Source organism: Poecile atricapillus, chromosome 2, assembly GCF_030490865.1.
Source record: "Poecile atricapillus isolate bPoeAtr1 chromosome 2, bPoeAtr1.hap1, whole genome shotgun sequence".
In the NCBI taxonomy this organism is placed as follows: domain Eukaryota; kingdom Metazoa; phylum Chordata; class Aves; order Passeriformes; family Paridae; genus Poecile; species Poecile atricapillus.
The window spans coordinates 143,770,865-143,786,239 of record NC_081250.1 but is presented as its reverse complement, the minus strand read 5'-3'; positions in this window follow the sequence as shown (position 1 = coordinate 143,786,239).

The following is a 15,375-nucleotide window of genomic DNA, read 5'->3' as shown; positions in this document are numbered from 1 at the left end:
TGCCCTTAACAACTCACCAAAGGTCATGCAGTAGGTTGGCAGCAAAGCCCTGAAGCACATCCAGATTTTTCAAGTCGTGGGCCAGCCCTTGAAAAACACATTCATCTTCCCCATCCCTTGACAAGAACTAACTCCATCACTTGTACACAACCAGGGCTGAATCACTCGCACACAGAAACACCACGGACTGAGCACATGTCAGCTCTGAGCAAACAAGGCATCACCCTCAACACGAGAGCAGCACCCTGAGCCCTCAGCTGCTCTCCAAGGGCTGTCAGCAGCAGCTGTAGGAAACCAGAAATGAGCAAAGTGTGCCCTGCAACAGAGAGACCCCAAATGATTAATAAACACACGAAAAGAGTTAAAAGACTTGTTCCTCATAAATTGAAAAATACATAAGGAAGAGAGAAGGAGTCCCACCTGTTGAATTTTGAATGTTAAAGAGTCCCAAGTGCAATGGCTCATTTTAAAAAACAAGGGATGTTTTCTGTGCCTGTGTTTTATTTGAAGGAAAGGGCTGGGTTTTTTACACTCTAATATGTTCATTACAACCCAGCCATGTGAGTTAAATGCAGTAAGGGACCAGTTAAACCTCACGATCACTGCAGTAAGCTCCAGCAGTTTCTTTATTATGGGCAAGAATGCAATTGGGGTATTCATGTCTGCTGCTTCTGCCACCAGGCAGAATGTGCTCAATTTGCCAGCACCAAAATCCCTACTTAAACACAAGGTGAGCACCCCAAAATGGCTTTGTTACATGATCCCCATGCAGAAGAACATCTCCAGATACAGAAACTGCTTATCAAGGTCAATGTTACCCAGCAGAGAATAAAAAGGGGGGGAAAAAAAGAGAACAGTTCCACCTTTCTGTCTTTTTATAAATTTTCCAGCAAATGGTTGCAGGTTTATTTCCTGAAAGGCAGCAGTTTGCTGCCATGGGTATCTCAGCCACCATGAGGGATTGAATTTCTTCTGATTTAGTGAGCCAAAGCAGGCTCAGCATCAGCCCCAGCAGAAGGAGGAGGACAGGATCAAGCTCAGACTGTTCCCTGCAATAACATCATGATAATGAATCAGCTCAAGCCACCTCTAAAACCTCTCCTTGGCTTCCTGTCCTTATGCATGCAATTTTAGAAGAGCTATAGACTGAATCTGACATAGCAGTGAGGGTGGCAAAATCAGGGAGTTCTGGGTCAACAGGACTTGTGTTTCGTATCAGTGAGGAAACATGAAATTGTTTGCCTTATGGAATTATGGAAGGACACCAGTTAACAATCTCTTATATCATGTACCCATAATATTTATGTCCTTAGAAAAGATAAATAAACAAAACCAATTATTTCCCAAAGAAACACAAAAAAAGAAAAAAAAATGTAAAGGCTGCTGTGCCTTTTTCTTCTCACTCAGCAAGATGTTTTTGGAGTAAGCTGGCTGCTTTTGAGGGCTTCACAAGCCTGGCCAACATTCCAGGCAGTCCCTAGAACTGGAGCTTTTGCTCCCAGATAAAGAAAATGCAGCTATGGCCATGGCATGATTTATGAGGGGAGGGCACTCTGCAGATGCTCCACCAGTCTGTGACCAGGTGAAGACACACACATCCAAAGCCTGAGTATTTGAGGAAAACAAGATGGAGGCAAGAACCATTTATCCTGCCTCACCCTACCATTTTTCATCCTAAAAATCAATTCCTTTCTGCAAACTCCAACAAAAAGGGGAGGGTTGGAAAAAGACAAGCACAGTAGAATTGTCTGGTAGATTGGGAATTCCAACCTACACTCTGAGGAGAGATGCATTGTTTGGTAATGCATAAAGTGCAACATAAAAATGCTTCCAAGACCTCTTGTAACAGTTTCACAATAAAGTGTACATTTTGAAATATAAGCCTAGCTATTCCACTGAAGGTACTACCACACAGATTTGTGTCCCTCACATCCATCCAGGACTCCTCACACCTGGGATGAGCCTGCCCTCCAACCTGAACCAATACCCAAGAGACCAACAGGCTGTACATTTACAACTCGAGTTCTCACACAAAATGCAGCTCATGACTATGTTCTTCTGACTTCACAAAATGACTCCACATGAGCATCACAAGCTGGGATGCTACAATTTGAAGCATTGCTAAGATGCTTTTCAATTAACCCCCTTCGTTTAACCATTTGTGAAGATAAAAAGCAAAATCTTAAGCAAATGTTACACAGACTAACATTTTAAACAACTAATGTCACCTTGGACCATTTTCAAAGTAAAATTTCATAACCTTATTCTCCATCTGCACCAACTGACACAGATACATTAAGAGAAAAAAATCTTGAAAACGTTCCCTAAGGAGAAGTGGGGGGAGATACTCTCCTATTAAATGGCAGACTTACATAAAAAGACCAAAGGAACAAACTGTAACATAAATATTAACTCACCTTTTCATAGCATTCAAAAGATGAATGTTTCTCAACTTGGGTGATAGTACCAATGAATTCTATTAGAAATTCTAATAGAATTCTATTCTATTCTAATAGAATTCTATTCTAATAGAATTCTATGAATTCTATTTCATGCTGTCAGAATCACCTCTAGTATGGAACACAGCATTCCACATATCCTCCCCTTGGAAAAAGATGTTTTACAGTGAACTGAAGAGTGTGACTCTTAAGAGATACCGGATTGCCTCACCCAGAAAAACTGAAAGGTCACAGAGAAACAAAGTCCACAAAGAACCATTTCAACCTTGAACCACTTGCAGCTCAAGACAATTACCTGCTCCTTGTGAGATACAATCAGGCTCCTTGAGTAGGAGGAACATCCACCTGGACCAGTCATTGATCCAAGGGTGTGGGATACTCGGCAACACTGATACACAGAAAACACCAGGCTGATGTCAGCTGCCAAACACGGATGACACGAGATGCACATCAGGGGAAAATCAGACCTGCAGATCCACTGAAGTGGACACTGTAATGCAAAGGACAGAATTTCAGGACAGCACTTCATACCTCCTGCTCTCCCAGGAGACTGCATTCTGGCTTAAAAGGTGTTTTTTAGAAACACTGGTCACAAGGCTAATCTTGCAGAGGGTAAGCTGTAACCCGTTAAGTGCATGAGGGAATGGATTTTTGCACTGTTTCTTTGCTTGCTTTTTAAAAATAGGCTCTGAATTATATCCACTATCTCTATCACCAACTACCACAGGAAGTCAAGACCTGTGCTTGAAAGTCAGGTTCCCACACGGGGTGAAGGAGGGGCACTTCCATCCTACTGTTCACACCCAGGTGGGCACCATTTCACCTCCCATGCTGCCTGCAGGCTCAAGCAAGAGCCTCTTTCCTTTCCCTGGCCCCTTATGCAGGCACACAGCAGCTCTGCCACCAATGACTCTCCCAGCATCCCAGGTCCAGCACCAGGACCTGCAGGTGCTCTCACAGGAATGACATGGAATTGCTGCTCCATCTCCAGAGCTGCTCCACTGCATATAAACACACAACCCAGTGCCAGGTTCCCTTGCTGGGCACTGCTGCAGTTCACAGAAAACTGGGAAAATTCACTGCAAACTCACTTTGTGCCCTGGCCAAAATGACCCACAGCTCCCCACACCTGGTGTGGTCACCATGAACCATCCCTGCTTCCCAGAGCAGGGCTGAGCCTGAACCCTGCAGACACTTTTTGCTACCTTTTGTTTATGATTTTCAGTCTACAGCATTAGTTACCAGCTTACAATGAAAGGAAAGAAAAATAACTATGCCAGCTGTAAAAATAATCGTCTTGCTCATTACATTTTCAGTTCTTTATCTTAGACCTATTCTTTAAGCCTTCAGGATCCAGGCTGTCACCATGCATGCTAGCATGCTTTGTAGTCAAATAAATGCTGAAATTCTCACAAGACTACATCGCTCCAGGAGCAAAGGAGATGTGCTAAAATTATAAAAGTGGCTAACAGAGAGATTAATTGGATGCTATTAAAAAAAAACAAAACCCAACCACAGAACAGAAGACACCAGCCCCTTCCTTCACAAAGATAAAACCAAACAACTCCAGGCATCTTGGTCGCAGTTGACATTTGCTTTCATCAACCCCCCCACCACTGCAGCCTCCTGAAATCCCTCTTGTAAAACAGATTTGCAATTGTCCCCATTTATGCCATCAATGTCCTCATTTATGCCACCTATGCTGCCCCTGGTTCAGCTCTGAAAAGGACGAGCTGGGATGACAGGCTTGGCCTTCTGAAGGCACCAGTGGGACAAAAACTGAGCCAGTGGCTCCAGTGCTGGTGAAGATTGGTCCAACACAGTGCTGTGGCACTGGACCAACACAGCACCAGCCCCACAAATGCCAAATTGATTTGCTGGCCAAAAGGGGACATTCCTGAGCCACTCTCTGTATTCCTCTGGACCTCAACTCCTCAACCCAAAGGAAGCCACACTCTGCTCTTGCTGGGAGCATTTATTGTGGGCAAAGCAAATCTGCACAAAGCTGCTGAGAAGCAGCGAGGGGGTAAAGGCCAAGAAGGAAGAAGACATTTTTTAATGAGTTTAAATCACCCCTTGCAGGACTGACACACATCCAGCCTATCTGGCTCCTTTAAAAGCTGAATCCTTGGTGGCTGCCTCCTCATGCAAGAACAGGACAGAAGCCCAGTGGTAATGACTTTCCCTGTGCATTGTCACACTTGGCTTGAGGTCCAAGCATCCCCATGGAGGCCAGGAGAAGCCCCACGTGCTCTGGGTCTGGCACAAGGCTCTGCAAAGGCAACTGAGGCGAAGATTTCAAAACAACCCTGGGAATACCAGCACAGAAACGTTTTGGCACATCAGGCTCTGTCTTCCTGTTACTTTTCTGAAAGGTCCTTCTTATTAAGGGCACATGTTCAGCATTCAGTAAATAATAACAGAAAGTGTCTGCCATTAAACCAAAGGCCATGGAATGATCTTGACTCATTCCAGCTGTCAGATCCAAATAAATGCTTGCCCTGCTGTTACAGGCAGCTTTAACATGCAACTCAGTGATCAGGACCTTCATGAGGTGAAAAAAAATGCTATTATTAGAAAAGATTTTGTAACAGTGTAGGACTCAGCTTCATCTAAACATAGATATTGCATTGGTTTAATTAAATTATCATGGAAAGCTTCTATTTATTGCATCACACAGTTACACTATTAAGTTACAGGCCAGGACTCATTTTTCTGCTGATATCCAAGAGTAAATCCCTTTTCTGCTGATGCAAGGATTCCTATCAGGGACTGCACTCCAGCTCTACCTGTCCCATCCCATGTGTTTGTGAACAGATGTTTTACTCACTGTCACACTCACAGAGCACTCCTGACCATGCACCAATTTAGTTTTAATTCTGCTAAACAAAAACAATTCAGTCCTACCAAGTCTCTGTTCCTACCACTCTGCTTCCACCTCCGTCCTTAGTGATTATTACTGCAGCCACCACAATAGGAAAGAAATAGAAACACAAAAAACAAGAAAACATGTCTGGCTCCTACACAACCCTCTCCACGTTTGCAAAACAAGCACAGAGCCCAGCAGCCACAGGGAGCTGCAGGGAATCTGGAGTTGTTTGCTCCTCACCCCCAGAGCTGCCTCCCACCAACCCTGCACCTCACACAAACAGGGCATCAGCCAGGTCTCAGCTGCATGGATGGATGGATAACCTCCCCAGGATGGAGGTTATATATTATTATATAAAATAATTTATATATTATTATATAAAATAATCTTCATTATTTTGATGCCTGAATGTGGTCACAATTTCAACTAACCTTCAAATAACCCAGATATCTCGAAATTTTTATTCCAAGACTGACAAAGTATCGCACCTCTTCTCATTTATTGCTAACAATATTTTTATTTTAATCATGTCTAAGCTCTTAAATACTTAATGATATGATTTTCTGAAGAGCTTACATGCTCTGAGAAAACTAAGGGAAAAAGAATGGATTGTTTTATCACTACATTAGCATCTAAAGGCATCAAAGGAATTCCTAGCCACATACCACTTGCTATATGGGAATGCAGTTAAACAATGTATTTACATACAAAGCCTGTGAGACTCACAAGAATTTACAGTCACAGAATCAGATTCACAGAATGGTTTGGGTTGCAATGAACCTTTAAAGGCCTTCTGGTTTAACCCCCCAATGAGCAGGGACATCTTCAGCTCCATCACGTTGCACAAAGTCACATTTATCAATGTTCTCAGTCCAAAAGGTCTCTTCCCTTTAGCAGGGATGGTGCTGCCCTGGTGGGTGTGGGGTTCTCCACCCACACACCCCACACTTTGGCACTTCTGTCCTCTCTGCTCTGCCACAGCCCCACTGATGGAAGCACTGCCACTCCTCCAAAGGCAGCAATGCAGGTGAGTGCCCTTTGACTGCTCCAGGAAAAAAAAAACAAACTAGGGCCAGATGAAGCTGTTCAAACATCAACTTGAACTCACAGGATAAGGAGGGAAAACCTGAAGCCTGTACAACTGGTCCTGCAGCAGTGACTGTACACCAATTCCATGGCTCCACTGCCAAGACTCAGCCAAAGCCTCCACACAGCCTCCCTGCAGAAGGAAGGCCACCAGAAAGTCTACCAAACCCAGAGGTGAGGTCAGGGATGTCTCTTCCGGCTGTGCAAATCCTTAACACCAACAGCAGATCCACCTGTCACTGCACCTGCCTGTGAAGCTGCTGCCTGAGTTTATGTCTCTCCTTCCCAAGAGCTGATGGAGGAGAAGACCAGCTGTAGGTATCTGACTTCCCCTTGCTGGCAGCAAACAGTCCCAGCGCTGCCTCTTCCTTTCAATGGAGTCAGGATTTCCCTGTCATGGTCATCATCTGCTCCAGAGACAGAAGACCTGTTTTCATGCAGATGTCCATCTTTTATCACAAAGAACGGAGGAAGATCATTGAGAGTGACACCGTCTTTCCGTAAGTGAAGGTAGTGTTAGCCCCAGTTTGTAAGTTCTCAGTGCTACTGAGCTGAAATACCTGAAATACCAACTTTCTGAGGACTGCTCATCAAGACACCCTTTTCATCAGTCTGTTTCCTAGGCTGAATTCAATTCTACCTGGGATGACGCTGCAACAGAAATCAGTGGCCTTTCCAGACCTCCTTCTGCATCTACTTGAGATGGCAAATGCAGAGCTGCTACTCACAGCAGATAACCAGAATGTGGGATATAGTTGGTAAAGAAGCTCCAAGCTTAAGGAAGAAGAGAAGGAGGAAGGAGACGACACTGAAACACATCAAAAATATCATAGGAAATACATCAAGAATATAATAGGAAGTGGCATACTGACAAATAAACTTCATGATTAAGGGCTAAAAACCAGCAACAATAATTAAAATGTTATAGGAGATTAATTTTAGGGTTTTTTTTTTTCCTCAAGAAGATGACACCTCCTGCCCTCCTCTGACCCAACTCTGGTTATTTGGGAGTCAGGCTTTCAGGTCAGACACGTTTGTGGCTGATGCAACCCTGCTGTAACACGGAGGTGTCCAGCGCTGCTCCTGCAGCTGGCGCGGTGCTCACGGTCCCTGCCCGGTGATCCTCGGCACAGGGAGAAGGGTGGCAGCTGCGCTGTGATGCAGCAAGGATATAAAAAGCTGAGGACTCAGCCTGAAGAGCGACAGCCAACCTGCGCCAGCAGCGTGCTGGCATCACCTTTCACCTAAATCTGCCGAGCCACCTTCCCGATTAGAGATTATCTTGGGAAAACAAGCCCTGTCATGGCTGCTCGCTCCAACTGGCCCCAGATCAGAGTTACGTCCTTCTAGGACAGTAAGCTAAGGGCAGGAGAGGGGGACCCCATGCCCAAAGCCATCCCCAGAGGTAGGGGGATCAGAACAGGATCCTAGGAAAAGAGAACGTCTTCCATCCCTGGTGGTTCCTGAAGTGCTCAGCCCTATCCACCCTTCCAGAGGCTGGCTCCATGCTGGGGGAAACAAAAGCCCAGCTGTCTCAGGCAGGAGACTGATGATCCCTTCCCAAACAGGGGCACCAGGGAACAGTGCCAGCATGTCAAAAAGTTCCAGTGGCTTTTTCAGCTCAAATTCCCTGGCTCTCCAGCCTGGGAGCAAGGCATGACAGACTCAGGACCTGAGAGCCAGCAACACAAATCTGGGAGATTCAGAGAGGAAACACCAGAAATCATCAGCCCCAGAGGCAGGCACCAGAAGCCACCATTAAGAGAATGTTTAGAGCCAGATCTTGGTTCCATCAAAATGCTCTCACTGCCTCCTGTGCTGGATCAGGCTGTGCAGGCCTGGTCATAACCAGGTTTTGGCTCTTCCACATCCTCCCATGGGCCCAGCTGGCTCCGGCTGATGCGCTCACTGCAGCTCTGCCATCCAGCAGGATGGAATTCCAAGATATCAGAAGTGCTGGAGCTAGCCATTAAGATGTAACAAAACCCAGGAAGAAATGATTCCAGCTATTTATTTGCTACGTTTTTGGTCTCCCTATCTGGGTTCACATTAACAATTTCTAATTAATACATTAATTTCTAATGTATTTATTTATTTAGCTATCTATCTTTCAAAGTCCTTCTACAACCCCTTAAAGTCACCCACATACTGTCATTATATATATGTCACTACACACCAAAACAATGTCACAAGACTCTTGATTACACAAAAAGCACCAAAAACTAGTTTTTTTTCCCAATGGATAAACTGGTATATCAAAGCAGACCAGTGTATCTGGCAGAAAAGTCAGAACTCCTTAGGAACATGCTTTTAGGAAGAATGTGGCAAGATCCTTCTCAATATTACCATTTTTTCCTACCTCATGAGCAGCATGAATTAACAAAGCCAATAAAAATGACCTGAAAATCTAAACTGAAGTGTCTTGGCCTTGATTTTGATCTTGAAACAACCTGGCCCAAGATCAAGAATAATTCTTAATATTTATTTTTAGAGCACATTACCTTCAAACCTCCAGACCTGTGTTAGATACCTTTTCTATTTTTTCCATGAGGCTGAAAACACAATCTGTGAAGTCACATTTACCATGAGAGATTTGTCTGTCATCGCTATCTCAGTAAATACTTTTCCAAGGAAAGAGTGTTCTTTTCACAGCAGACGTGGGCTTTCCCACCACCTACCACCAGGAAATGCATCATGTCGATATCCAAACCTGCCAAAGCCAGCCTGCTCTTTTCCAGAGCGACACCAAAGCTCTGGCCTTGAGTTAACAAAGCCCATTTAACTGGTTACTGTTATTCTCTCTGACACAAGGCAAATCTGTGTAAGAACTCACCCTCTCAAGGCTGCATTTCCCCACAGCTGCCAACCTCAGTCCACCTGGCTGCTCAAGTTGGATGCAAACAGCTTATTGCAAGCAAAAGCTAAGTATCTGCATCAACTCTGAGCACACTTCAACTTTATTAGAGGAGGAAACATGCACAGCTGCCACATGCTGTCCATGCAGTTCATGTACCAGAAACACCACTAGTGAGGACCTGAAACCGAGGGAAATTGCTGATTTTCCTTGAACTGAAGCAGTTCCATTGGTAGAGATGTGTGTCAGATGCGTGTCAAGATGATATGAGGGCATCCAATCTCCCTGTCTTCTCATGAACACCCACAACAGTGTAAAACCATTGAAGACCACACAGGGATTGGAAGGATGGAAGGAGTCTGTTCTCTCCTGACCCTAACACGGCATAATGAAGGGCTACAAACAGCCCCATTTGCGGGATACTGGGGTATGAGAGAATCTGTGATCCTCTACTGCCTTAATGTCACCATTTCCTGCCACTCTCCTTCTCACATGCCTTAAGAAAGGGACCTCTGTGAAACTGCTTTCTAAATCCAAGCCCTCAAGCAGAAGCCCAGAAGCCTTTGATAGTTTATTGTGTACTATTTTAAGTGGTTCCTTTGCACTAATGTAGTCCTTTTCATCAGGATGGCCTGAGGCACATTGGGCACAATACCTAAAGATCACAGCTCTGCCTATCTAAAGGCACCAGGAATAACTCTGAAGAATGTGAACCCTCCAAAGACCATGTGAAGAGTCTCCCAGTGAAAGGGATGTTTTTAAACATGATGACTGCAAAAATCGCCAGAGGGGATGGAACCCAACCACCACTCTTAGTCAGCATCCGGCTCTCAGATGTTCTGGAGAGCAGACCGTGCAGTTGGCAGGAGTGAGAGGACACTCCTGCTGGCACCCATTACTGGCATGCACAAACTATTTGCTGCGTTCTCCAGCTTAATTAAATCAACACTTTAAACTAATTCCTCAGCTTTGTAGCAGCTGAGAAGCTGACAGAGCTCCTCTTCACCCATGGCAGGCAGGCAGCATCCAGGATGCAGGGCAAGCAGCTGACAGAGATGACAACATCTACCATGGGAGTTGCATCACTGGGAGATCACCTGCTACAACCTCCAGAGGTCCTCTGTATCACAAGGCCACTGCTTAAACCCACCACTTATTTCCAGATAGATATACAGACATATTTTTTTTATCTCAGATATCTCTGCTCTTGTGGTTTTGCCCCACCACTCTAGCTAATGGGAGGATGGGATGTCTGGATTCAGGGCAAGGCACCAGGTCTTGAGAATGGACCTTCCCACCTCCAAGACTGAGAGATAATAAAAGTTGGATGAGGAAATGAGGGGAAAAGTGAAACAAACACCCACAACATCACATCATGGTTCATTCATTGCTTCAAACAGCTGCAACAGAAATTCTGCTTTTTTTTTTTTGCTTTTTTTTTTTACTGGCTTTTCCCTTTTTTATTTTTTCCCTTTCCTTCCACACAGATTAAATGAAGCATGGGAGGCAAGGGCCCCTTGTCAGCATCTGCTCTGCACTGACAGTTCAATCCTAAGGGCCAGCCAGTGTGATGGGCCTCAAACTACAGTCACCACAAGTACAACTGGGCAGATAACCCCCTTATCTACGGCAGAGTAATGCCTACTGCAAACTGCACCACAGCAAAAAGCTTCTCTGACCCTCCACAGAAGGGTCTAGTGCATGAGTTGAGCATACTGCAATAAACTCACACTGCTGAGGAGAACCCTGGAAAGTCAAGTGAACCATGACACTGCCTAAAAGCTTTGGTGTTTCACTCCAGCCACTGTGACCCCAATTTAAGAAGAAACGACTAGTTTAAACATAGAACTGAAGCACTCAGAATCTTCAGATAATCTGAAGTAAAAATTTCAGATTATTTCTTAGGAGCAGAAAGCCTATTATGAACAAAACCATCACAGAATTACAACTGTATCTTCTCAGTCATCACTGACAAGAATATAACCATAAATAAATAAGCTATTGTATTGCATGTACTTTTTATAAGATGTATTGGATTTTTTTACCACATATGGTTCATTTTGGGGACAAACTTTTTTGCAGGGTCTGTTGTGACAGGACAAAGGGCAATGGTTTTAACCTGAAAGAAGGTGGATATAGATTAAAGGAAGAAGATTTTTAGAATGAAGATGCTTAACACTGGAACAGTTTCCCAGAAAGTGCTGAAGCATTGGAAAAGGTTGCTCAGAGGAATTGTGGATACCCCATCCCTGGAAATGTTCACAGCCAGGCTGTATGGGGCTTTTAGCAACTTGACAGAGTCAACAATATCCCTGCCCACAGCAAGGGGGATGGGACTTTACAGGATGACCTTTACATGTCCCTTCCAAGACAAACCATTCTAGGATTCTATGACATTGCCAAACAGTCCTGCTAAAGAAGACACAATCATGAAAAATAAACAGTTTTCACTGTTGGTCCTTTTAAGTACCGGCTTTCCCACAGCCACCACACTTGGGGCTTAGTACCAGAGCTGGGTGAAGGTTGATTTTAGCTAAGGCTGGTCTTATTAGTAATTTCACCTCTCTCTGCATGTGAGTATGGGTGAACTGGGGATGTCACAGCAGGGTTTCAAGGGTAATGAGGCTCTGCTGGCAGCTGGAGGACAAGTATTTCTGGGAGACCTAAAGATGTCAGGCTGCACCAGCAGTAGCAGGCGACCCTGGCTCTGAGGTGCTACATCCACCCTGGGAGCTCATGTCCAAGAAGGATGTGTTGGAACAGAGCCTGGTAGAGGATCCAGCTGTCAGAAGCACGAGGGGAATGACAAACCCTTCTTAGGGGAGAGGATAGAGTGGGCTGCCTGTGTCAGACCTGCACAGTGGGGATGTAAAGGTATGAGGAATGCTGTCTGCATCATGGAAACAGGGGTTTAAGCTAAAGGACAGCACTGACACAAGAACAAATGAGCATCAGCTGGCTATGAATTACTTCAGGCTGCAGAATGAAGGACCCTGGCCGTGCCAAGCTCTGCATGCCACTCAGCAGTCACAGGGCAGGCAGCCCAATCAGTCGTAAGATGCAACCTGATAAATTTGTTAATGAGATTATAGGCCTTGGCTGCTCATGAGGCTAAGGAAGAGACCTCCATGATCCATGCAACATTACAACCCCACTCCTCCAAGGACAAGTACTCCCAGAGCTTTCCACTGATTTTCGTTATTTTGGTCACCATAAGCAAGGCTCCATTGCCCTTGTCCACTCCTGAAAGCCCTTCAGATGCGTGCTGTAATAAATCCAGTATCTTCTCAATGTATATAGAGATATGTTGTCCCTACCACCATCCCACTGCTCTGAAGTTCCTCTGCTACATCAGACACTTGAGTTTCTTATTCCCTAAATACTTCCAGCATTTTTTTGGGCTGTCTTTGGAGATTACTGCACAGTGTTCTTCTAAGCCATTTGTTTTCAAAGGTACTCAAACACTTTGCCTGTACCTTTGATAGGTTTCCAGCTTTCCGATCCCTGTGTTTAGATAAAAATTACTTTCAAGTCCAAGATTCATAGTTCAGCCTTTCAGCTGCAGATTTTCAATGACCAATGACTGGCTCAGCTAAGCCAGTAAATGCAGCTGCTGCCTTGCCAACATGTGACACCATTTCCTCCTGGACATCCCCAGTGGCTCTGATACAGCTACCAGGGCATGCAAATGGATTCATTTCTTGTATTCCAGTGCCTTCTAACGTAAGGCTTGACTCGGCAGCTGCAAGGGTGTTCATGAGACCAGGGGCTTTGTATCAGCCAGGGCACCTCCAGCTCCCTGCAAGGCAGAGAGCTCTCTCCATGCACATCTCCTGGCTCCACAGAAAATTTGGGACCTCGGTTTTGCCTTCATACTCTCAGCCAAGAAAACAGAAAAGCCTGTCTGTACCAGGCACAGCTGCAGCACTACCTCTACCTGAGCTAAGTATGTCTCATTGGCACTGAGAACATAGGGGAAAGCCTGAGCACAGGTGCTCCAGCCTGCAGGAAGCTCAGGGGCAACCAGCTGGAGACAAACCTCAAGCCACCCCAGCACAATAAACCACAGGATATATCCCCTAAAATGCTCCGGTTGCAGCTGGTCAGGAATAACCAGGAGTTCTGCTTTTAATCCAGATTCAGACAGCACCCACATTTACTTTGGAGTCTGAGTTTAGACAGGTCTTGCTGTGTATGGCTGGGCTGTCCCAGGTGGAGGTGGTCCAATCTCTTGGAGAAGCTCCACCTTTAACAAAACCTTATCTAGGAGGAGGCCCTCCCACCCTTCAGGACAAGAAACTGCAGCCAGTGACAGCTCCAAAGTGCTGAGGATTACTTGGCGTTTAGATAAGCACTTGCAAGGAGGAGCCCTGTAAAAGCACAGGGAAATATGCAAATATAAGACAAAGCAGAAACATCAGCATCTTAGATAGGTTTGCCCTCATTCTATCAAAGCCTAGCAGCAGTGATATGTTCCCCCCTCCAGTAAAGCTGTTGGGATTGTGTCACCTGCTTTAACACACTCGTCTTTGGCCTTCTACATGCCAGGAGTGCATTAATTTAATTAGTATCCCCATTTCATTTAGATTTTGTATAAAGGATGGGGACGTTTGCAAAGGGAATCCACTTCTCATTTCAGACCCCTGACCAGGCTCAGCTGGATGGATATTTATTTAAAACATTATCACTCTCCCTGCCTGCTCATAAGGCAGGGGTTGCTACCATCACAGCATCACAGGTCACAGCAGGCAAGGCGTGCTGAGGCTGCAACCCCAGGCAGCAACCAGGCAGGCTGGGGGCGTAATCCTATGTTAAAGTGATGGATTTGATTTGGAAAATGTCTGTCTGCATTCCAGATCAGCACAGCAGTGTAAAAGCACTTACTCCAACATCTGCATCATTACAGGTAATGTGGCTAAAAAAGATCAAGAATTAAATATCAGCTCAGTGAAGACTTTGAATATACAGAAATGCTGTAGTATTTTAAAAATAAAAATTTCATTTTACTATACAAATACTTCCTCTCCCCCTTAAAATTCATAAGCACAATAGAAGAAAAAATATAATCCATATCAAGAGACTTGCAAATTCCCTTATCCCCACACCCAAAGGCATACCAGGTCCTTTTTACAGACAAGCAACCAAGGCATCTCATGTTTGTCTTGGTTTGATCCATACTTAAAATGTCCCAGGAGTCTGTGAAATGATGAAAAATAAATTAAAATAAAATTCAGAATACACCCACAGCCACAACCTCTGTAGTTCTGCTGAGGAAATGCAATCGATTTGGAAAGAGTACTAAGGAGGCAGTGGGGAAATAAAAACAGAAAAAAGCTTTTTTTTTCTGCTGAAGAATGTTTGTTTTTTTCCTGCTTTGGGCTGCACAGCAGAAGGGCTGTATCCAGCAACAGGGGACTGGATAATATAACCTCCCAAAAGTGATAGCTGCATCACCCAACATGCACTGCCCTCCAAAATGCTGCCTCCTCTTTTCATGCAGAAAGGCTGCAAATACTATCAGGGAAGCAAAATATAACCTTACAGAAGAGGAATAAAACCCAAACAAAACAATGCAGGAACTTCACAGTGCAGACTGTCACTCTGGGCAGATTAAGGTGTACTAAACACAAGGGAAGTGGAACTCAGATCCAGCACTAAGAGCTCTGAGCTGCCACTCCCGGAAGAGGATGCTACCGGCTCTTCTCTGGGGAGGAGCATTTATCCTATCACCAATACCTGCAATAATGAAAAATTGATTAAGGGCATTGTAAGGGAAAAGAACAGCCTCATATTCCAACAGACAACTTTGATCACTGAAATTACAATGCCTCACACCACTTTTCTGTGTGTGAGCAAGTACAGGTGCACATCCAGTTTTCAATTCTACACTCTTTAAACAAAGAAAATACTGAAAAAGATTTTTAAAATCATACAGAGTCTAAACCAGCAGTTCATATTGATAATATAACATAAACAATGACAATCAGTTACCACAATCAGGAAATTAATTTAATCAGTTAGAATAACAAGCTAGCCAAAACTTGGCTCCCAAGGAGGAAGCTGCCCTTTCTTGGGGGGACCCACTCTGTCACCCACAACCTGACGCC